At 38.1% G+C, this 24,873-nt stretch overlaps 1 protein-coding gene across 1 annotated transcript in view; it reads right to left on the bottom strand.

Annotated features, from left to right (window-relative positions):
- KCNC2 (potassium voltage-gated channel subfamily C member 2) overlaps nt 1–24,873 on the bottom strand; it is a 269,296-nt gene that overhangs the window by 928 nt on the left and 243,495 nt on the right. The gene's annotated exons all lie outside the window — the stretch shown is intronic.

The following is a 24,873-nucleotide window of genomic DNA, read 5'->3' on the forward strand; positions in this document are numbered from 1 at the left end:
GCATCAGAGAGTTTACATGCATTCATTTGCCTTCTCAGTAGACCTCAGCAGGAGTTTCGATGGTTATCCCCAAGCCTGCAAAAACACTATTCAGTCATGAGAAGGGAACCTTCAAAGATCATCTTCTTATAAGATCAACTACCAGGAAGTATCCCTCACTTTCCTGTTTTCCCATATGTAACAAATAAATATATTTCCCTGGATAACCTGAATACTGGGCTTGTTTTGTTTAGTTCTGCTCTTTTAAGCCTCTGCTGGGTTCTTTGGCACATACACACAAATGTATGCACACACCACAGGAAAATTACTAGAAAATCGTATGAAATACATATTGGAAAATTTATGTTGAGACCTCCTCTCAGCCAAAACCTAAGTGCTGCCCCTAATGCAGAAACATTAGCTAGAGCTAAAAGAAGAGAATGTCTCCCAGTCAGAAATATTCCTGCTGCCAGAACCAATGCTGAACTGCATTCCTTAGACTACACTGTGAGTAACTAATGTTAGGGATGACTCAAGTGAAAGTTCCCCTCGCAGCTTGTTTGTGCTTCCGTACCTAAGAGTGTTTTACACTCTTCTTGTTATTTTTGAAATTTCATTTTAAGACTATACTTTTAAGGTGGAGCCTTTTTTCCATTTCAGAGTGTAAATCACTCTGAAAGCCAATGGTCAACATTGAATCACCCTCATCATTTAACTAGAATCCACTCTCTCCTCAGATGAAATAAAGATCAAGACACATTGGGAATTTAATCTCTCTGACAGGTCCGGAGTTTGTTATTTTGCTGTTTCCTTTGGAAATATATACCCAGATGACCCTGTGATGTGCAGAGTAATAAAATAAATTCCCAAGGGTGCCAAGCAACCTTACTCTATCCCATAGTGCAAAATATGTCTTAGCTTGGAATTTGATAGCATTTGGAAATAACTGATGCTATCAACATCGGCAAAATTCTAGTGCAATATTTCTAAAACCTTCACACCAGCTTCTTCTCTAAGGAAGCACACAGACAATCCAAATTTAAACAAGCAATTACGCTCCTATTTCATGTTTTTCCTCAGGAATATTTTGACATTCAAAAGAGACACTTAGTCTCTTTACTTCTTTGACATGGCAATACAGCCATGCAAGCAAGTTCACCTCTTGAACTTCTTAATGTTTTAAATGACTTTTTTCATAGGAAGCCACTGATTATGACTCAGCAAAATGCTGCAACCCAAAAGTTATCATGCTATTTTCTTCATATCTGTTCTGAATGTAGTATTTCATCCTTTTGTTTACATCTTTATAGGAATATGCTGTAGCTTCTCTCCAAAGGTGCAGACTTAGAAACACACAAAAGTTGTGGTTTCTTTTTCTGAATGTTGCAGCACGTGCTACATTTTCAGTGTGGTATTTAAAATCTTCTATCATTAGACAAAGTGACTTTGATTCTCAAAGTCCCTTCAGAAAATGTAAAACACAATTTTGCTGTGAATAGACAAGTAATTTTTCTCTCCTAAGAACACAATATCACAGACAGTACATGCTCAGCCCTATTGGAGAATGCCACAAAAAAAAAAAAAAAAAAAAAAGAATTTCTCTCTGTGTTTGTCCTCATGACTCCCTATACAGTGACTAGCCTTCAGGGCCAATCCTTCATTTCACCTCTGGTTCTGTCCTGGACATTACCCACAATAGTCCCTTCAGGAAAAGATAGAAACATCTATCCATCTTAATTATTTCAGTTAGGCAATCAAATGAGACTGAAATAAACTTGTGTTACAAAATTAGGGTCGTTCCCTGATGAATACATGAAGTCAACAAGACTCAATACATTTTTCTGTATTGGAAAAAATAATGAAAGAAATTATTAATTTAATATAGTGAAAAATAAGCTTACTCCCTTAAAAAGATTTCAATTTCTACTTCAACATGACAGTTTAACTTGGGCTTTTTGGAGTAATTCTCACTGATATCACACTGATTTGGAGTAATTCTCACTTATTACATAATATTATGATTTTATTTGGGGACTTCCTGGTCTTTATATAGAAGATGTGAAAGGAAAAAGAATAGAGAAACCTAGGGTAAACTCATTACCATTAAACCCATCCTTGCTGCTCTCTGCTCATTGACCCCCTCCCCTGGAGCTCACTGAAATTTCAAAATTTTGAATAACTTTTCAATATATTTAAAATACAAAGTTGATTTCCACTTTTCTCATGAAAAGTTCTGAAGTTTCCTGAACCATTTCACTGACTCAAACCATAAGAGAAAAAGGTTTTATTTTGAACCAGTTATTCCTTTTAACAATTTTTTTAAATTATCTGAATGTAAAAACTGATATCTCAGAGAACTGTAGAATCTCAAATGGCACCTTTAAACTTTTGGGGAAGCGATTTTCTTAGCTTCCCAAGGTGACCCATCAATCACTTTTGTCTATCAAAGTACCAAGACGAAAGAGACTGAATACATTGCTTATGTTAGTATATAGCAATCTCCTTCAGATTATTTTTAAGAAACCTTTATTACTGTCTTTGCAGAAGTAGCCATGTGGTAATGAAGGCATTCAGTTTCACAGCTGAGGAAAAATAAAAAAAAAAATCAAATAATTTTAGAAGCACATTTGCAGAACTGTGTTCCTATGGTATATATCATGCTGTGAATGTAAGACAATAAGAGTCAGTCTAAAGGTTTTTGAAAATCACCTGCAAGAAGTCTTTGTGGCTTAAATGATGCTGAGGAATGCAGGCCACCAAAGGTTCAGCTGACAAAAGAGACACCACTTGGTATTTGCTTCTGCTACTCTAGGGCAGAGAGCATATGGTTATATACACAGAAGCAGATTGGAATTTAGAGGTATGATAGCAAGACTTTGAACACATACAGACCTTTCCCAGAAATTATCAAAACATTCTAGGATAAATTACTAGAAATATATATAACAAACATAGATTTTTATAACTGCAAATTATTTCATTTGAATTAATACAATTAGATATTACACAAAAGAGGCTCTTTCTGGAGAAGCACTGGTCATTTTTTATTTGTGTATAACAAGGACACATCATTTTTATGTAAAATCTTGTGAAAATTACTGATTCTGAAAACCAGAATTTTGCAGGCACTTTCCCTGTCCATTTCATAAAAATAACGACAAAAATACGTCTTGTGTTTTTGATTACTGTTCTCCCAAGCTTGGCCTACTTAAAGCAGGCAGCTCAAAAACAACCTGGTGAAGACTGGTTTGCTCCGTTATCTTTTTAACTGCAAAATCGTGGAGGAAGTATGAAACAAAGGATGGAGGGAAGAGGCTGAAAAAATATGGGAGGAACATAAACTAGTCTGCTGAATGCAAGCTATATTTTCAGCTGTTCTGTAAATAATTCTCGAAGAAAGATTAATTTCAAACACATGGAAACCCTTCTAGTGATAACAGATGCTACAAGGCCCTGCGAACAGCTGACTGCTGGGAAAGTGGTCAATAGGGGGGAGAGAAGAGGTAGGAGAAAGAGAGGAGAGAGAGGAACAGGAAAAGGAGATTTGTCTTAAGTAATGGCAGCATTACTCCTCTGAGGCAAATTAGAATATTAAAGTTTCAGTGAGACAGATATGCTGGTTTACCAAGTGCAGGATCAGTAGAGCATGGCCACGTGGGTTTGAACATGAAGTTAGAGGAGCATGTCTTGGGATGCCTCACTCCAGGAGGCCTCACTCAGCCACAGCAACCAGGAATTCCTCTATTTTACACAAAGCGACACACTCTCTTGAACTGAGGGAAAATCTGGCAAATTTTGGCAGGAATTAGACTGTTGAAAATTTATCAAAGTGAAGCCTTTGAAGACACAAAAGCTGAAATCTAAAGAGACTTAACAGATTTAAAGACCCAGAAATATTTCCCACTATAAAGAAATATGGTGGGAAGTTATGTTTCAGTACCAGGAAGCAATTCTCATTGTTATTTATTGTCTTTGCTCTAAGCAAGGTTAAGCACCAAGAATTGCCCTAATCTCAGACCAGGCTTGATTCAAAGCCTCAGTTTCTTACTTGTCTTCCTGTGTATTTTTGCATAAAAAGAAAATTTTGGTCATAACACCTCCAAAATACACCATTTGATAAAGCTACTACCCAAAACATTAGGAATACCTCTAACTTGGAATGGTGCCTGAGAAGGTAAAACCATAATGTGTATGGTTTTCAGAAAGCCTTCACTCAATTTTGGTTTTTTACAGCTAGAACTGTAAACTGCATTTCTCATTTGCTAAGATTTAGAACTTGACTTTCTACTTTGTATTTTCACATGAAGATATTTCCATTGAAATTTATTTCCTTCTGCTCTAAACAATTAAGCTCAAAAATATGCATATACATCTTCCTAGAAAAGAAGCCCATTTCACACAAATAAGTATTTTTTCTTCTAGCATTGTGCTGTGTGCAATTTTTGCTTTAGACATCTTTCATGAAAGTGTTGAATGGAAAATAAAAGATTTTGTGCAGAGCTTTACCTATTATTCACACTCCCTAAGCTCCCTTTCCAAATGGGGATAATTCTTGTGTGGTTGTCATGTGGATTAACTAGTTGAAATTAGAGCAGTGATTTTATATGTTTGTCTGTAAATACCTAGCAGCAAACAGGGGTAAATGCATACAGGACAATGCCTCAACAGCCAGTAGAAGCAGTGAAGAAGAATTAATATCCTTCACAAGATTCAGCCTACACAGGAGTAGGAATGCAGATGAAATTCCAATGTGCAAACCCTTTGATATGTGTGCAATCTTAGCTCAGCTTTAGCAATCAGGGTGAGAGGTGAAGAGATAGCTGAGCTCAGAAGGAGCAAATTTTTTTTACCAAACTGTTCCTCAGGCAACATTCAACGTGTCCTATTCTGCTAAGATTGGACTAAAAGTTCTTCTCATCCTAGTCTTGTCTGGGATCATTTTCCTGCAGCAGAAAGTAGCAGATGCTTCAGAAAAAGGTATAAAAAGGTGTGTAATAGAAAATTAAACACAAAGCTCCTCTCTGACACAATCATTCTTTTCTCTTTCTGTACAACCTATACCTGACTATACAAAACTGTTCTACACCTTTGTGCCTGCTGATGAGATTGGAGGAATCCAAGAGAGCCGGTGTGACTTCAGCTGCTCTGTACCTTGCCAAAACATTAATCTTTAGTGTTGCCTTCTTGATTCCTAACGTCAGTGCATTTGATGCACTGTGGGTTAGACATTCTGACAGACAACCTTGTGCTTTGTCCAACAAGGAAAGCTAACTTTCTTAATACAAACACAGCAGGACCTTCACCAGTCCTGAAAACAGTTAGAGGATTATCCACTTAAAAATTTTGGGAGGCACTCTTCCATTCTAAGCACATTCATTCTGCAGCTTGGGAGGGAAGATTCATCACATTTTCTTCAAGAAGTCTCCAGGGTCAATGGTCACACCTAGGCTGCTTTAATTGACAGACTAGTAGTATGTGATTCATCTCACCTATCTCCAGTGCCTACTTTAGCATAAGATAAATGTTGCTCTAAACCTGCCCATTTTTCTCCACTGACTTTAAAGGAGACTAATAACTTAGGGAGCACCAAGTGATTAGCTCAGATGCAGGTGTCAACGTCTGGTCAAGGATGAATTCTAATCACTGTGACCACCGCTAATGAAGACATATCCAAGATATATTTAAACCTGCAGCAGCTAACCCCTGCTTTGGCATGGTACTCTGCACAGATAGCAAAATGAATACGAGAAGCTGGCCCAAACCTGCCTCACTTAGAGTGCTGCAGTAGAGCTAACATATGTTGCCTTTCAGCATAGGCAAACGATGCACTTGGTTCTCGAAACACTTATGACACTGAGTCTGAAGAAACATGAATTCTTTGCACTGACATCAGAGGGGCTCTCTATTCCCCTTCAAAACAGGATTTTCTGATCTTTACATCCAAGATTCTCAAAGTCAGCAGAGGGATTAAGTCAGCATTTTTTAACCTACTTTTTAGTATGTCCCTTCTCTATCTTACCATTTGACCTGATTAGAAATCAGATCTATAAATCTCTTTAATTACCCTTCTGTTGTGACAACTTTCTGCAGTGACTGACTCCTTACGATGTCAGCTAAACTTGGTTTAATACTAGTGCTCTACATGCTGCATGCTGCCAAACTGGCATATTTGAATTAATGTATCCTGCATTTATTTACAGCACTTCGGTATAAACACAGATGCAGAAGAATCTGTTCACAGTTTTTCCATTCTATAAGTATTTTCTCAAACCATGTGCATGTTCTGGTGAAATTTTGTATTTCTTTCTATGATTGCCTTTCGAGGGGGGATTGTATTCTATATAATTGTAGAAAAATGCTGATGACTTCTGATTTTTTATGTGTCAGTGTTATGCTTTACTAATATGATATTAAAGATCAGAGACTGACCTGTAATTTCCCTGGCTGGAATTAATTATTCACTCCTCAATGAAATATTTTTGCAATAAACACCTGAGAGTCTGTCTGTCAAATCAGAAACTAATGCTTCTGCTTCTCAGAGAGCAGATGCTTCTGCTACTTTGCTCCCTGCTTGGGAGAAAGTACAGAGAAGTAGGGAATAAAATACTTGAAAAGGATCCAGAGACAGAACTGATGTCAAATTACAATTACTATTCAGGTTTCTTGCCATGTTAATGAATTTTTGAAGATTAGGTGTTTTTCAGTTACACATATTAAAACTCAGTTAAGCTGTTTTAGGTAGTGCATACTTATCCATAAAAAGTTCATAGAACCTAAAAATATCCTGCAGCTTCCTAAATATTTACTTTGAACAGCACTGAACTGTATTCTAAACAGCGCTACTAAGCCTTCCACCTAATCTTAATGCCAAGAACACCAATAGTTTTACTCATATTTAAAATTAAGCAGAGGCACAACCTGTTGCCAGATAAGAAACTTATGGAATGAAAATTACCTAGGAGTAACATCTACCCTCTGAAAAGTGCATTTTGCCATCCTTCTCTTCTGCCTTCTTTTTTTTCCAGAATATTTCAATTTGAGGTCTGAGCTGAAAGATATCACTTCCCATATTGTAATTTTTTGACAATCAGTTCTGTTCACTGCGTAGCTTTTCTAGTAAAGTAGATATTGTGCTTTCAATTGTAAGGTTTGCTTAGGAAAGGAATTGTAATTTAATACGAATTAAAACTTACCTTCGTTTCAATCTAGGAAAATAGACGAGGCTATTTCATGAAAAGTGATGGAGCTGAGGAATCTGGTAAACTGGTGCTTCCTGGCAGACAGGAAGCTAAGAAGATGAATATGTGAAATATCATCTACAGTTACACCAGCTGAATCTGATTAAAATCCAATCATAATACTTCAGACATTAATTTTCACAAATAATGCTTTCTTGTAGCTCTTCTAGCTACAAATTTTGCACCACCAGCATAGTATCTGAATAAAAATTAGATTTATTTCTCTATCATTCAAGATGTGCTAATTCACTATACTTACTCTATCTCATCCCAGCTGCAAAATAAAACAATAACAAAACAGGTGAGCAAGTGTGCACAAGTACTGTTAGTTAGCAAACAGGCCTGAGCTCCTTCTGATGTACCCCAATCTTACCTTCAGAGAGAGGAAACACATCTGAGGTCCCCAGGGTTCAAGTAAAGCTTACTCCAAGTAACTTATTTTATTTAGACTAATAACCTTTTTTTATTAGACTAAATATATTGGAAGAAGAGTATGTGGCAGTCTTAATCAAAACATCCCCTTATTATACAGCAGTTATTAGAATTCAGCATTGATCTTACTGCAGCATAACTGAGTTCTTTGAATGGGCAAATGAAAGAGCAATGAAATGCCGTCATTAACTGATTTATCTGTCATTTCAGTGGCTATCAATTAGCTAAGTATCACCCCTCCACTACAACTGAAGGTAATGTAGTGGTAATTCGTTCTATTTTACAGACTACAACTGTCCTGCATACTTGCTGGGGCTGACAGCAGTGAACTCTAGAAATTTATGGATTTAATTTTGTCCTGGTTACACAAAAATTCTGGTATCCACCTTTTCTCTTCTCTTTTCCCCAAGTATGCCTACTAATTTGGACTGTGATGGGGAACTTGAGATAACGGCAGTACTATTATCCTAGGAGAAGAATGCATCTACAAGTGTGAAAAACTGGAATGCTGAGGACTCAGTCAATCAAGGAGCAAGCTGACCATGTGCAAAGTAACCTCCCGGGTGCTAAAGGCATTCACACATGCCACCTCAGGCTACAAGCTTGGTGTTGAACAGGTAAGGAGAGAGGCAAAATCCTACTAGTCTGGATAATGTTTCTTTGTGCTTGCACAAATGACTCAGCTCTGGTAACTGCCCTCCAGGGAAGCATCGGGACAATTCACACACAGTCTGAAGATATTAATCTCTGATGTTGGCCATAACAGATCCACCTGTGCTGACATGACTGGCAGCTGTAACATCTTAGGAGGTGTGAAAGACTCCTGATCCAGTATTACATCATCCAGCATATAACTGCCTGCCCCAGGGGAGGTACCACGGGTGTTCCCATCAAGTCTAGGCCCCAAAAAAGACCATAGGTCTTAACACAGGTTTTTCTTCCCTCACAACATGGGACTTTTACCACCTTGACGGATCTGGACTGTGACCACCACAATCAAGTCTTGTGGGTCCTTCCAGTTGTCTGGGGGGTCTGCAGCCCTGCTCCAAATGGCTGTACCAGCACCGCAGCCCTCACTCCACTGCTGACTCTCCAACCATTCCTGCCAGGTTTCCTGGCTTTGAGGGAGGCGAACCATGCAGAAGGGTGGCCATCTTGTCTCTGTCCTGTGGCCATATGTGTTTTTTCTGGGTGGGGGAGGCTGGCCGCCATCTCAGTTTGTTCCAGTGGGCAAGGCTTGGGAATTTCTCCTGATCAGTTGGTTTAACCCAGTTTTATCAGTATTGTTATTGGCATTCCTCTTAGTAAAGAGTTATTTTTTTCACTTACATGTGGATGCATTTGATATCTCTCTCTCTGTACCGGATAAACCAGGAGTATTGAATCCAAGGAAAGAGACTTCTGTCTGAGGTCTCTGTCCCTCCTAATTGTCTTAAACTGAGATAAACTTACAGTAAACAGTACACAGCACTTCAGAATGAAGTTGCACTTCCGTTAAGTAGAAGAAAGTCAACAGTTCTTGATCAACTTGATAAAAACCCTATATCTAGTAGGCTTCATTGCTATCCCTATTCTCTCTGTGAAGTCATGTTGTTCCCACTCAGTTCAGCAGAAGTTAATCCTGTTCTTCCCACCCGTCCGTTCAGACAATAGCTTTGGTTTCCCATGGATGTGCATGTGGAGAAGGTAATTTCTGCTGGTTCATATCTCCCATCTCATTGAAATGCATTCATTTTTCCTGGGAAGAAAAACTCCAGAAACCAGTAGAGTATAACAAGAGGCATCTTTAAGACTCAAATCAAAAAGCTGGTACCTATGACTGTTTTCCCGCCTGCAATTAGATGAACAGTAGTCTTACACACAAGAACTGAGACAATGATAGCCACGTAGTTAAGTCATTAAGGACCACAATTTCTCTGTGGGGGCAAATAAACACAGCATTTCTCCTGCAGAAGGCAATTGTATTTTGCAAAGACTCATAATTTCCACAAAACTTTGTTGTACTAATAAAGAGAATGTCTACAGTAAAAGTAACATTCCACAATAAATAAATAAATAAATAAATAAATAAATAAATAAATAAATAAATAAATAAAACAGAACTCAACTATACCAAAGTGCTATTTCCCCACCATTTTTGACATGACTCTCCAGATCGTTTAAGGGAGTCCAGATTATAAACTTTTTAAAAGATCTTTAGAGTTTTCTTACGAAATATTTGCTATACCACATAGGTAGTAAGATCATCAGGTTTGGGGTTTTTTTCATTTTCAGACAGAAACTCTACATTAGAAAGATTAAATAGAAGATCTCTGGAGCGATGAATTTTCAGTAGTGATTATAGTGAACGGTAGCCTTGTGCATGGACAGAACTTCCCTGTAGATGCATCTTTTTTGCCTCATCTCATCCTAGGGTACTAATTCCTTCAAAATATATAAAAACATTTCTCACATTAACGAGGCTTACTTTTTTTTTAAAGTCAACCCACTGCAAAATTACAAAGATCAGTACTGAATAAACCTATGTATGGATCTCATCCCTCTAATCTGATATTATTCAAGTGTAGAAGAAGTTGCATTTTCATAGCTTAATGAAATTGCAATGACAGCAAAAATCTTCATGTACAAGAAACTATAATTCCTATCCCACAGTATTTAACTCATACTCTCTATATTTAACTCTTGCTTATTTCTTGTCCTTATATCCAAAAATTGCCATGCCTTGGTGGAGTTACTTGCCAGCTGGCTACTATTTTTGCCCTGTACCATTAGTGAAATTGCAGAAGCAACATATACTACTTGGAAAAATTACCTTAACTGTATTACAAAAAGGAATAATTATTGGGGTTTTAACATAAAAAAAATTTTTTTCAACACCATTCAATTTCCTGATCCGACAGGAACGGGATGAAACAGGCTTTGGATGTTTCCTGAAAAAAATCTGACTGATGTGATTTTCTAAGTATCCTCTCTCCACAGGTATAACAATTGTGTCTGATTTCTTAAGGACATTTCAGTTGCATAGGTATACATGTATATGGTTTATAAGACCCATAGAATTCACTCCGTGCTTTTATGAAAATATAGTGCTGTTATATAACAGAATCCAATAGTATTCTTTAAGTAAGTCTGACTTTAAAGTAAGAAAATATGGTTTTGTTTTTCAATTTGGGGTTTTTGTGCCCCCAGGAATAATGGAGAAAAATAAAATAATTTTATTTTCTAGAAGGACACACTTCATTGAACTTTTCTACTTTAGATTTATAATGTGTAGAAGTAGTAGTGTGTTTCTTAATCCAAAACCTGCCTGTACAATGAGTTGATCAGGCCTGATGTTTAGTTCCCAGTCCCAATGAATTTTGTTATTGGAAATGGTATCATACAGTAGCTGAGTGATGTTTTAGACCTTGCCCTTGCCTGAAGAGATACAGCCCATTCAGAATTATTGATAACTATACTGCAATTTTTACTGCAGCAGCAGAAACAATGTTTCATTAAATATAGTATACACTGCTTATGCATCTACTGCAAAACAAGCCCTAACAATACCCTCTGCTGTAATTGAGATAACTATAGACACCTCCAGCATTTCCTGTATTAACTCATGTATTATTTTTTTATAGGTGATTTTTTCAAATTTGATGTTTTGAGTTGCAGCAGTTTTGCTTCCTCACCCATGCATAAGAATGAGACTCCAGTGCCCTGATCCACCAGCAAGAGAGCATATCTGAATGCAATATAATTTGGAGGTGGCCTGATTAGCTCATTTGTTTTCTCTTCCACTGTGCTTTTCATTATTTCCTGAAATCCAAAATGCTGCTGTTATTCCTCAGGCTGGGAGTCGACTTTTATTTATGTTTCCATTATGTCATTCTTTCTGTGAGCAGCTAAACAGATTTGTATTGATGAGATGTTTTCCAGCACCCTAGGGAGTCAACCAGTAAGGCTAAATGCCACTTTAATCATTCCCAGCAGAGACATCTAAGTCAATGACCTATATCGTTGAGCTGTATTACTTTTTGATGCTATCATTTATTCTGTAATAGGCAGTTGAATAGAGCTGCCCTCTACAGCATCTGCCTTTTCGCACACTCTTTTGGGGAGTGTAATTTATATTAATTTTGTGCTATATGCTGGTTTACATTTTTTCAGCCATCTTTTCAGGTTTTCTTTCTGTGTTAGGAAGTATAGAAGTTCACCATTCACCCTCCCAGCTACTGAATTCCAGAACACATACACAACCCTGTAACCAGCTGCCTGTTTTCATGACAGTCAACGGTACATCTACTATATATTTTAAATACAAGAATTTGAAGTTGAAATAGCTCATACAAAACACAAAGTTCAGTGAGGTTGGCCAGAATCTGCCTGGTATTTTCATCAGACTTCTGAAGACTTGCAGTACTATTTAAACAAGGAGCAGGTGCATCAGTTGCACAATGGGGATTCATAGCAGAGAGATTAGAAATGATGCTGTTCTGACCATGACAGTCTGGACACAGACATAAGATTACATTTGAAGAGCAAAAATAACTTTTAATAGATGACTGAAAGAGTTGTAGGGCACTGAAACATTTCCAGGAGCATGTGTCCTTCAAGTCTCAGACAGAAGAGACAGCATTAAAAGCCAGCATACAAAGAGAATAATGTATCTGAGTCTGACCTGCTGAAGCACATGGCAATCACTTCTCCTGTCAGTCAGTCTCAACTTCCCTTTAAATTCAGAGATAGTTTCATATGCAGACAGGTGTCTTAGGAGACATTCTCTTGTAATGTGTCTGTCAATTATAATAATTTATTTATTATTTCAGCTTCTGATATCAATATTAAAGAATATAAATCTACTTTGTCTGCTCTTTAAACCTTACATGTAAGAGCATAATCACAAGCATTTTTAAAGAGGAAATAAATGAATACTCTGATATTTCCAAGTAGTCTGCAGGGGAAAATTATATTCACATAGTTATGTCAGTTTTAAAAGAAAATATAATAAATTTCCTGAATTTACCTGTATGACAGTACTCAGGGAAAAAAAGTGGATATTATATAATCCTGATACAAATTTGTTTGGTTTAAAAACACTAGAATTTTCTCCTACCAATTGATAAGTATATCCCAGTCTCAGATTTGAAAATTAATCCTTTTATTTGTGCCTTGAGTACATGCCCCAGCAATAAAAAGGCTGCTGTAGACGTTAAGCTGGTATGATGCTTAGCACAGTATTATCAATAGTAAATCCAACTCACTGGCAAAGTACTGCCAGGGCAAGAGAAGCCCAGCTGCCAGGAATAAGAAGGAAATTGCTAAGGCAGCAGGAATGGGAGCCAAGCTGGAGCAGGTGCAATCCCTGCACAAGCTTGACAGCTCATGAAAAAGTGAGAGTATTGAAATAGCCAACATTTCTAAATAATTAGTACATGCAACTGTGTTACACTAACATAAGTCAACTCAGATATGTGCAGTTTCCGATGGAATATCTTTGAACACAGCAGTCTTTCATTCTAGTTTTATTATTTGTCCTAATTGAGGGGGAAATAGCCCAGCATCTCATTCATATGCGTATACGTGGTAAGCATCATAGGCAGCCAGATTTCTGCCGCATTAATTTTGATTTTTGCTTGTACTGCCTGAGTGTAAAGGACTTGCAGTGCAACAGATCTGTGCAGTTAGCTGTGGGGTTGGGGCACTCAATTCTAGTTCCCAGCCGCTGTCCTCAAGACAAGAAGCACAGGTTTGCAAGTAAGCTCCCTGGGTGATGGTGAGAAGGGGCATTTTAGGAGAACTGCCAGCTGACTCAGTTAAGTGAATACAAAAAGACTCAACTTAATGGTGCAGTTGATTTATATCTTTCTTGTTTGTTTTTTTTTTTTTTAATTTCTCTTTCTTTACCTTGGATCTTCCACTGCTCTGACATGAGGATGTCTTCTCTCCCACACTCCTCTCCAAAGAACTAATTACTTAGCTTTGGATGAGTTGTGCCCTAGGAAGTTTTTAATAAGACATATAGTATCATTCCTATGCAGGTGTTTAGTACTTAAAAACCAAAAGGTATGAACTTATCGTAAGAATTTCACCACTTGTGAAATATTCACACTCAAATTGTATTCAGTCTGGTTTTTTTATAAATGTCTTCTATCACTCTACTCAACTATTCAGCCAAGGAGCATCCTTGTATTTGCAGATACAGTGTTTCCTTGAGACTGTTCATTCCTTTCATGTACAGTGGAAAGCCCTTTTATCAAGCCTAATGCTTTGATGTAGTTCCCTAGATTTTCAGTATCTGTGTATAACAAAACCACCGAAATACAGTGCAATGATGACAAAATGGGCTGCAATGATTGCTCTCCCATCCTCCATTTACACTATGAGAAGACACAAACAGAATAGATATAAGGTACATAGACAAATGTTTGGTTTAGTCCCTAACATCAGAAGGTATAAAACCCCCCTTTTGTTACACCATCAAAATAATAATTTACCTTTTACTGTTTTTCATATTCTGTACTGTTTTCCTTGGGAGTCAATAGAATTACACAAGAGTACTTCACTTTCAAGAGATGTCTTCAGATCCATAAAAGCTAAACTAAAAATAATAATGAAGAAATATTGATTTTAGGAAAACCTTTATATGTCAATGAGGATAATAGGTCAAGTAAGCCCAATCTGGCTCTTAAACCAGGAATCTGCATATCTCCAGTAGTTTCAGACCCCTTGTTGAGTTTTTTTGTCCTGCTTGGCCCTCAATTTACATTCTTCACTTAATTTCAATGCTTCATTTTCACATCCCACTCCTCACCCCACCCTCCAGCTGTGATTTGAAGCATATCTAAGAAAATGCAAATTTACTTAATCAATTTTACAAGTCCATTCCACCCTACTTCCAAGGTAGGGTTTGATCAGTCCCTCTCTGCAGGCCCACCTTACTTCCTGCTCTAACTACGGAAAAGTCTGATTTTTAGTGAGGTGGAGCCATCTGCTGTCTGTCACTGATGTAACAGGTTGCTCTAACCTGCTTTTAAAAAGACAGGTTGCTTTAATACTACAACTTTCTGAAATAATTAATGTTCTTTATTACACACATACTTCCTCAGTTATTTAAAATATTTTTAAGTATTCATTGCACTTTTATCTCACATTCTTAATGTATGGAATTCAAGACAGCACTTTAAGCTGCTTAAGAACTATGTTAAGTGAAATTTAGACTCGAAAGGACAAGCTGGACAAGGGCCAAGAAAGGAAACTCCCACCTTGCCCTCTAAAACTTTTGAGAAACCCTAATTTACAAATTTCTACAAGACCTCTAACATGTTACTTCCTGAGTGTGAAAGCATCCTTTTCTGGGTAGATCAGAATCTACTCCACAGAACTACCTGGTACATTAACCAGATCCACGTTGGTGTATTTATCACATCTAGTCTGCTGAATGGGATGAAAGTGGGTGATGTGGTGCAGCAAGTGCAAACAGATTGTGCCTATGGAGGACACATGCAATGAAAAAACCTGGAGTGTGGAGGCAATGTGCTTTTAGGCTTGAGATGGAGGCGACTTCAGTAAGCTTTGCTAAAATGGGTCTTAGGCGTATTCAGGAAGTGAATTTTAGCAACCAGGAATATGTATTAGGTGATTACAAAGTTAAATTGGTCTGTGAGTCATCACAGCAGTATTTTATGACATGCTGTTTAATCATGACAACATTTAATCAAAACCGTGAGACACATTCTCTGAAACAGAAAACTAAAATGAAAACAGAAATTTAATTGGTTTGTTTCTGTATTAGAATAAGAAGCACAAACCATGCGGATGGGTAATAGAAATGAAAATATCAAAACTAAGTAGAATTCACTGCATAGAAAAGAAGAAATTTCAATTTTTTATGACATATAAAAACAAAATGCAATTTTAATAAAGTGGCAAAATAAAAGAGTGATATTCTAGAGACACAGAACACAAAAAATTCTTGCATCTTTATACTCTTTTAATGGGGTTTAAGTTTCTCTGACATGTAACTGATTTTAAATTCTTTGAGGGGAACCTATATTCTTAATTCTTTCTTAAATAAAATTGCAGCCTTCTCTGGCCCTTTGTTATGACTGGGGCCTGCCCAGCTGAAGTGCAGTCTGCATGATAATGGTAATGTATATAAGGTAACTGGTGATGTATCTCTCTCTTAATCACTATAGACACTTTTGTAGTAATTATTAGATGCATTGCTAAGTGTATCCTTTCATAAACCACTGTTTCTTTTGTCATTCTTTACTGTTTTGCACTATAGTAAACTTATACACTTATCCTTTAAAGTTGGTGCCTGTGTTCCTTAAATCCATCCTTGTTAATGGGTGGGAAGGGGGCAAAACAGATTGGCAGATCACTGGGGGAAGACTTCATTGCAGTCTACAAATTCCTCGTGAGGGGAAGAGGAGGTACAGACACTGATGCCTTCTCTGTGATGACCAGTGACATGACCTGAGGGAATGGCATGAAGTTGTGTCAGGGGAGGTTTCGGTTGGGAAAAAATTGGTTTTGAAAAAAAATTGGTTTAAAAAAAAAATTATTCACACAGAGGTGGTGGGGTACTACAACAGGCTCCCCAGGGCAGTGGTCAGAGCACCAAGCCTGACAAAGTTCAAGAAGCATTTGGATAATACTCTCAGGCACATGGTGTGACTCTTGGGGATGTTCCTGTGCAGGGCTTAGAATTGGACTCAGTGATCCTTCTGAGTCCCTTTAAACTCAGCATGTTCTGTGATTTTGTGATTCTGTGATTAAGATGAAGTATATTACACACATCCACTTGAAACTGTTCCATTTTGTGGTAGAAGCCTGAAGTCTCCTTAGGCCTGAAGAATTAACATTACTTGCTACATTAGTGAATAAAAGGAGGATTGAGCTGTCATCCGAAGGCTGTTCCTCTATTTCATAATGAATATAAACAGATTTCAGGTCAGCAGCCAGACACAATTCTCTCAGTACAAGGCAGTGACAGACAGAAGATTTTAACTCTGGAAATGCTATAGGGCCATGTGCTCATACACACACACTCTCATCAAGGATGACAGTTGTCCTGGGCCTTTACTGGGTTGGGGTTGTCCAGTGTATTATCATATTTTAAAGGAAAACTCAGTACACAGCTGCATTTCACTGAGCTGTGAGATGTGGCCGTAAAATGCCATACATAGGGTAAAGGGTAAAGCCATGAATAAAAGGGGTGAAGATAACAGTAGACTTGCAAAAATAACAGTGGCCAAGCACATCTTCTGGTAGTCAAACTGAAGACGTAAAAAGACAAGCAGACTAAAGAACACATACCATCACTAGCTTTATTGGTCCATAAAAAGGTGATTGAATCACAGAAACTCTGCAAGAATAATACACGTGATGTCTAACTGGGTCATTCTGTATATATATCCAAAGAAATGAATGCAAAGATAATGCAAAGAAGATATGTTATGAGATACCTAAAAAACCTAACCCCTATAGCATTTTACTTGCTTAGAAACATTCTCAAATACGACCAGCAAGCAAACAGAAATGTTTTTGCAGGTATTTTACCTGCATGACATAGCCAGATGTGGCCAATTAACACTGAAATTTTAAGGTCTGGGGAAAAAAAATATTTTTTTCTTTGTTTGAACAGTTTGAACCTGACATCACTTATCGAAGTCTAAAAAAGACCTGAAGTGTTCATGTTTTGTTAAGTAAAAAAAGAAACCATAACACATAGTAACTGTTATTCACTGCCACTCACAACCTGACACCATGTTGTGCCTTTGTTAGTTCATTCAGTAAAGACTCAAATGCAACATTCCCAGTCAGTATTCCCAGTTAGAGTAGACTATAACTAGGAGATTATTTGTTCTGGTACAATACTTGGACAGCTGAAGAAACAGGCTGATCCTTTGGTTAAAATGTACTTTCTCTAATAGAGAAACTACTTCTGGTAATTGAGAGGAAGAAAATGAAATATTTCTTTCTTTTCATCTGATTTCAGTGCACCACATTTAAAATTAGACTTCTTCAGTCCCAATTATTAATAATAGGATCATTCTATTGCATAATATCTGTTCCTTTACCTGAGAAATTTGATCCTTGTAATCAAATACTTCTGAACAGTAGTGTATTAAGCACAAGTGACTGCACTTTTACACCTATGCCAGACAAAGGTCAATAATCACACCAAAGAAAGAGGTACAAGAAGCCTAAATAACAGAACATGCTCATACAGTTTGCTAAGAAAGATTCTTCCTAACCTCTAATAAAGGAAGAGGTTGTGTGAAGTTAAGATACCCTGAAGCATTCCAGAGAAGAACAGAGGTTGGTTTTGACACCTCAACTTTGACTTCTAACTACTTTTTAAACATTTATGCTATTTATATCTTCTTAATTTTTCTATAATTTTTCATTATGACATATGTCTGCTTTAACTGACAAATAAACCCAGCTGTGATGTATGAACTTCTTTTATTCTTAATTACTAAATTTTTATCTTCCAATCTCTTGGCACACCGGAGGGACTGTGTCTAGTGAATGCTGGTTGCTACAGGATACCATGATCAGAAAACATATAAGGCCCTTGAATCCATGCTACTGAAATCTTGGAAAGAGCTGAGGAGGAAAATTTTAACACAGAGCAGCCTGTGTTCCTCAGCCTCACGTGCCCTCTGCACCATGGCATTGCTGGTTTCTAAATAACCTTGTCTGTCCTCTTGTCCTTCAGGTATCTGTTAGACTATCCCAAAACAGAATCATGCAGTAAACTATATTTTCCACTTTGCTTCACATGACACAGCTCTCTCTGGAGCATTTGGCCTCCCCTTCTGCATAGCGTGTTGCTCCCAGTCTCCTTTCCAGAAACTCAAGACACCCAAAGACGGAGGGCTCCATGGGGAAGGAACAACACACTGAAGCATTGTACTGCAGGCACTGTTCAAGAATGTAAAGAGCTGGAAAGCTGCCAACTCTCAGCATTTCTAATTTGGGACTAAAGACTTTAGACATTATCTAAATCAGCAAGCGGTTCAGTCATCTATATATAGCTTCCATATTTTTGTTGGTAGCTTTAAATGCATCAAGAGTAGCATTGATTTGTAGTATGAACCCGAAAAGAAAAAGATTTAAAATAGGTAGCTTACCCAACAGCGCCTCAAATCGATTACTGGCATCCTTTCAGGCTGCATTTAGTTATGCTTACTTGAGGTATCAAATGAAGAAGACTAACAGTGTCACAGCGAATGAAGGGCAGGTGCTTTCCATCACTGAGACTGGTTAAGTCCTCAGTATTATGCACTTCCTTTCTTTAACAAAGTTGGGTTGCTTTTAATCTCTGGCTCTGAAGGACAACCTAAGCCTTGCTCAATACTTGCCTTTAGTCCTCCCTGTGCAGGGAAAACATGCAGGATTATTGCAAAGAACCCATGAAGCGCTTCTTCTGTCTGCCCTGATACTTATATATCTGAAATCCTCCCTGACTAACTTTTCTGAGTTCTTTCCAGAAAAGCAACCATTGTAAGCAAGCCTCAGATCCACAGCTTTGCACTGTTAGAAGGGTTTTTGAATGTTTGAACTACGTCCTAATAAACCCGAGTTTATTCATTTATTTACTATTTTTTCAAGACAAGGGTTGAAAACCAGTCCTTCTTAATACTAGGATAATTCTGGAACACCTTTTCCTTGAAGAATACCACTAATAGAATTAAAACAACAACCCCCTATTCATTATTAATTTTATCTAGTATGGGTGAGGAAAAAGTGGGGAGATGTCAGACTGAAGACTTTACCATACATGTTTATGGTGAATTTAGTCTTCAGAGATCAAAGATTAGAGATTGTGTTATATTTTAGAACACCAAATATTTCTGTGGAAGATTTATCCAGAACTAATTTTCTTGCCTCGTTCATACACTTACTGGCTTCTGAGAATTTGAAGTAGGTCAGCACAAAAAATATCAGCTTTTCTTTACTTGTTTCATTTTTAACCTACATTAAGCTTTTTATCCTTTGTGACTTAATTTTGCCTAAATCTTGATCCTACTGTGCTATCAATGAAGCAGCTTACCTGTTGGGGAAAAAAATCAACTCTGCTTTTATTTGTGTAGAAATCATAAAAAAATCTTCAGAAAACTAGAACAGAAGAAGCAGGTTCATATAAAATAAAAATTATTGCCAAAAGGGAAGGAGAAGAGCACCAATGATGGTTCGGTGACTAATAAATGTTGATAGTTCTGTTAGCACAAAGTTACTAAAAGCATTCTGTAGTCTCTTTTCCCTCTTTTGAAATGTTTTGTTTAGAGAAGAGAACGACAAATTCCAGCGTTCATGAATATGACAGAATGAGGGAAACAATGAGCTGGGCATAGCATAATCCAGGAAAACAGCTCACAGCTGCAAAAACCCTGCATTTTCTGCCCTGAAATTTCAGTGGGTCTTTGCAATATCAGAAGTTGGTAGACACTGAACTACATAGGGGATTGTGGGTTTGGCTTTTTTCTTTTTAAAGTGAGTCAAAGTCAAGTTTGAGGGTGAAATTACTGAGATTTTTGTTGGGTTTTGTTTTGTTTTGAACTTCCAAAAGACTGAAAAGCTCATTACATTTCCACTGATCATGGAGACATTTCTTTTCTGCTAGGTATGTTCCAGAGAAAGTCTAGAATATAGGAAAAATATTGTGAAATGGAGGAAGCTTCATTCTCACTGCTAGTATTTTTTATCACTTTTATGGACTGTGGTTGTTTTTGCAGTATTTTCCTCCACTCACTTTTAAAAGCTAGTGATTTTCTTGTCACTTCTTCCTTGCTTTCTTTTTTCATCTTACTAGCACCAGAAAAACTATGACTTCGTATACGCTTAAAAAGCTGCTTCTAAGATGACATAACCAGTAAATATACCCTGTGAATTATGCTTCCTTTCATTCTAGAGCCAAGGGGAAGAAGGGGAATAAATTACTCAAAACCAAATTGCAAACAAATCTGAACTGAGTTGGGTGATTATTTCTGGTATTTACAATCATAGGGTTGAATCATGCACTTAGTGAATCAGGTTGTCCTCGACCTTTTGTCAAAATCAGGATGCCCTTGAATCTTCACAGATCATTGAGCTGATGAATTAATAATTTGACCCTACAGTCAAAGCAAAAATCTTGTCAGATCAAGAAAAGTGAAGTTTTTCAGCAGTCTGTTAAAAACAGAGAAGAAACCACCATCTTACCAAAGCCTCGGAGGCTCCTTTTGGATGATTTTGCAGGTCTTTTCCACTATCTCCCACTAATCACACTCTGGAGAATAAGCTGCCTCAGGAAGTACTGAGAACTCAATTGTGTGTGTTGGGTGACCTAGAGAAGCTGTTCATATCTCAGGGCACTGACCAAATTACTGGGAATGTTGGTAGTCTCCCTGCACTGACGAACTGCAAAGGGACTTCAGAGGAACTGGGTAGCTAATCCATGCCCCTTGGATAGGCATTTCCAACATAGGAGGATCAATCTGGGCTTGGACCTTCTCTGTTTCCTTGAAGTCATCACTTCCAAAATGTTTCACTGTGATCAGACCCTTTTTCTCATTTTCATCCATATAGTTTCAGTGATGCTTTTTCGCATGTTGTTTTCTAGTCATCGTGAGGTTCACTGATAGCTAACCCATAGATCTAGAAGCTGTGCAGACTAAAAACAAGCTTATGATAGGAAGGAACAGTGAGAGTCAAAATAGTGTCTGGTTTTCCTTGAAATGATATTTATGACTAGGAGCAAACTGAAGTGATCCTCATAAACAGCCTAATTTAACTGTTACGTTATGACTTTACTATTAAATCATACACTGAACTGCAAGGATACCCAAGGGAAAGGTAATAATGAAGGGTGCCACTAGCAGAGTGTGTAGAAACTAATACCATCATTCTAAAGACAGATTAATTGACCACAAGTTTCGCAATGATTTGGTCACATAAGGTCTGAACATCATGATTAATTAATCAGTGCAGGGTTTGTAATGCCAGGGGATAGGCCTTCATTCACCGGATTATAAGATCTATGCCATCATGCCAAGGGCAACCCTGAACCTACATACAAGCTGGGGAACAAAAGGCTGGAGAGCAGCAACAAAGGGACCTGAGGGTCCTGATCTACAGCAAGTTGAATCTGAGTCAGCAGTGCCCTGGCAGCCAGGAGGCCCAACCCTGTCCCGAGGGGCATCAGGCAAAGCATCGCCAGCTGGTCAAGGGAGGTGACTGTCCCACTCTGCTCTGCACTGGGGCAGCCTCACCTTGAATATTGTGTGCAGTTTTGGTCACCACAACATAGGAAATATATTAAGCTATTAGAGAATGTCCAAAGGAGGGCAATGAAGATGGTGAAGGGCCTTGAGGGGAAGCTGTGTGAGGAGCAGCTGAGGTCACTTGGTCTGTTCAGCCTGGAGTAGAGAAGACCGAGGGAAGACCTCATTGCAGTTACAACTTCCTTGTGAGGGGAAGAGGAGGGGCAGGCACTGATCTCTTCTCTGCGGTCACCAATGACACAACCCAAGGGAATGGCCTAAAGTTGTGTCAGTAGAGGTTTAGGTTGGATATTAGAAAAAGGTGCTTCACTCATGGGGTTGTTGGGTACTGGAACAGGCTCCCCAGCAAAGTGGTCACAGCACCAAGCTTGACAGAGTTCAAGAAGAATTTGGACAATGCTCTCAGGCACATGGTGTGGTTCTTGGGGCTGAAGTTCAACTGCAATCTGCAGATCATTTTCTACACTAACTTATTGTCAAATACTAAGTACAGATTGTATCTCTGATTTCATTTTCACCTTCATGATTTTACTTGAATGTAATAATTGATGCACGCTGAGAAAAAGAAGGAAAAATGAAACCTAGGTCTTCACTTTGCAAGTGCAGATACAACCCTTGACACTTTTACATTTATTTGTTTTGCTATAGCGCTATAGCACTAAAAGTTTCTGAGCCAGCTCAAATATGCCCTTGCTGTTAGACAGTTAAAGCTGTATTCTAACAAAACAGAGACTAAGTGGGAAAAAGAAGGATGAAAACCATGTTTCTATGGTTAGCACAAGGAGCTGTCAGGATTAGAACACAGTTCTTCCAAGTCTCACCCAGCCCACAGGCTTTATAAGTTTGTATATAGACACGGAAATTCTCACTGTATTGACTAAAGCTAACAAATTTTTTCAAGCTTCTGTTTGGTTCTGAGACAATAGCAAATTTAATTTTTCCAACTGCTGTCAGCACAGGACAGAAGGTACTTCCCGTGATTTCTGAAATACGTTAAATGCAAAAGTAGCTGGTTGAAAAAACATCGCCACTTTCCAGTATTTCAAAATCAGGCACTTGAGAAGGTCTAAAGCTAGCCTTGCACTTATTCAAATATCTATTCTACTTGTGAAGTCAGTAGCAATGTTCATTTTGTCAAGGTCTGTCTATTAATTGTGTGTGAAATGAGATGAGGAATAAAAGTGCCAATGAGAGAAAAATGCCTTCTAAAGAATCCCCAAGTATAAAATAGGCCCCTGGGGAAACAAGCAAAGAAGAAATAAGCAGCACTTCATGCACTTTGCAAAGACACCTGGATTTTCTCATGACATGCTCTAAAAAGGTGTACAAGTGTCTTATAGCTCTCCCAGGGAAACTCTTTTAGCTCAGAAGCTGCTACAAAAAGCAGTGGGAGTATGTCCTTCTCCTTTGATGGGCTTTCCTTGGAACCTGAGTATTACAACCTGATTTGGAGGCTTAGTGGCTAATAATGTCAGAGCAAGAGAGGAAATTTGCAAATGGACTTTCAACATGACATTTGAGTAAGTTCTGGAAGTACAGAAATGCCTTAAAGTGCCTCACAGAAGGACAGCAACAGCAGCATGAGGCAAAAGAGCTTTCAGATCTATAAGCAGCGGATTAAAGCTACAAACTTTTTTTTCAGAATTTATAGCCTATGGAGTTCGGATGATGGAACACTTGTTTTACTTAATTAATTTAAACCACTTGTTTTAAATTAGTAGAAAACACAATTGAGCGAGAAAACAAATTTGTATCTCATAACAAATGAGTGTCAGGTCTAGTCCAACCTGGGTGGGCCCTTAGAGCCTTAACACAAACAGCCAAGAAACATAGCAACTTGCCTTCTCCATCCTGTTGTTTCTTTTTCATATAATTGATCTTGTTGCTTTCTGAAGCATGTTATGAAGGCATGGTCCAAATGCCTCCTAAACACTGACAGGCTTGAGTCAATGGCCACCTTTCTGAAGAGCCCATTCCAGTGTTTGCCTACGTTATTGGTAGCAAAATGCTTCCTAATATCCAATCTAAATCTCCTCTGGTGCAGCTTTGAACCATTCCCATGCTGAATTCCCATTCATCACTGAATCCCAGGGAGAAGAGGTTAGCGCCTGTCTCTCCACCTCCTAAGGAAGCTGTAGACAGCAATCAAGTCATCTCTCAGCCTCCTTTCCTCCAAGATAGACAAATCAAAGTCCTTAGCCACTCCTCAAAAGACAAATCAGATTAGGACAGATCGGGTTGCTCAAAGCTCCATCCAGTCTGACCTTGAATGCATTATCTCTGGCTGCCTTTAAACAACCAGGTTCTCACTTGCAACTGTTTTGACTGCAGAGAATTTTGGATTCCCACTTATCTCCCTGTTTTGAGTGCATACATATACATCCTCCCAAACACATATTCAGGAATGGACATGGACATGGACAAGGCACAGATTCTTTGTTTATGTAGAGGTGGTTCTGAAAATACACATCTGAGAGTGAATAAGGACTGGTTCTTAAGTCCTCATGAGAGAACAACTTGTGCAAACAACAGCAAATACACAGTTTAAGGTATACATGTCTGGCACAGCCTTGTTCAGGGCAAGGTTAATTCTGAACAGGCTGGCTTTGGTAGAAAAAGTTGTTTGACTTTGTTAGCATGCAGCTCTGCTGAGGTTAATGTAGCCCTTTCTCAGTGCATTGCCATGCACAGACAAATCCTACATGCACTGTATTCTGTACAGGGTGCAGGCCTGAGAGAGCATCCAAAAGAATGAAAATTTTGGCTGACATTTAAAGGTATAAATAGGTATGGGTATAAATCTTTCAGTTTAGTGGGGATCCTTAGAAGGGAACACTATCAGATAACCATTAGAGTCAGTTAGATAATATGCACTGATTTCAACTGAGTTTTCCTGCTATATGCCTTAGTCTAGTGGGTTTTAGTTTCTTGGAGGTTAATCACAACTGGACTGTGAGGAACAA

This window comes from Neopelma chrysocephalum, unplaced genomic scaffold (assembly GCF_003984885.1).
Source record: "Neopelma chrysocephalum unplaced genomic scaffold, ASM398488v2 Primary Assembly neopelma1_59, whole genome shotgun sequence".
In the NCBI taxonomy this organism is placed as follows: domain Eukaryota; kingdom Metazoa; phylum Chordata; class Aves; order Passeriformes; family Pipridae; genus Neopelma; species Neopelma chrysocephalum.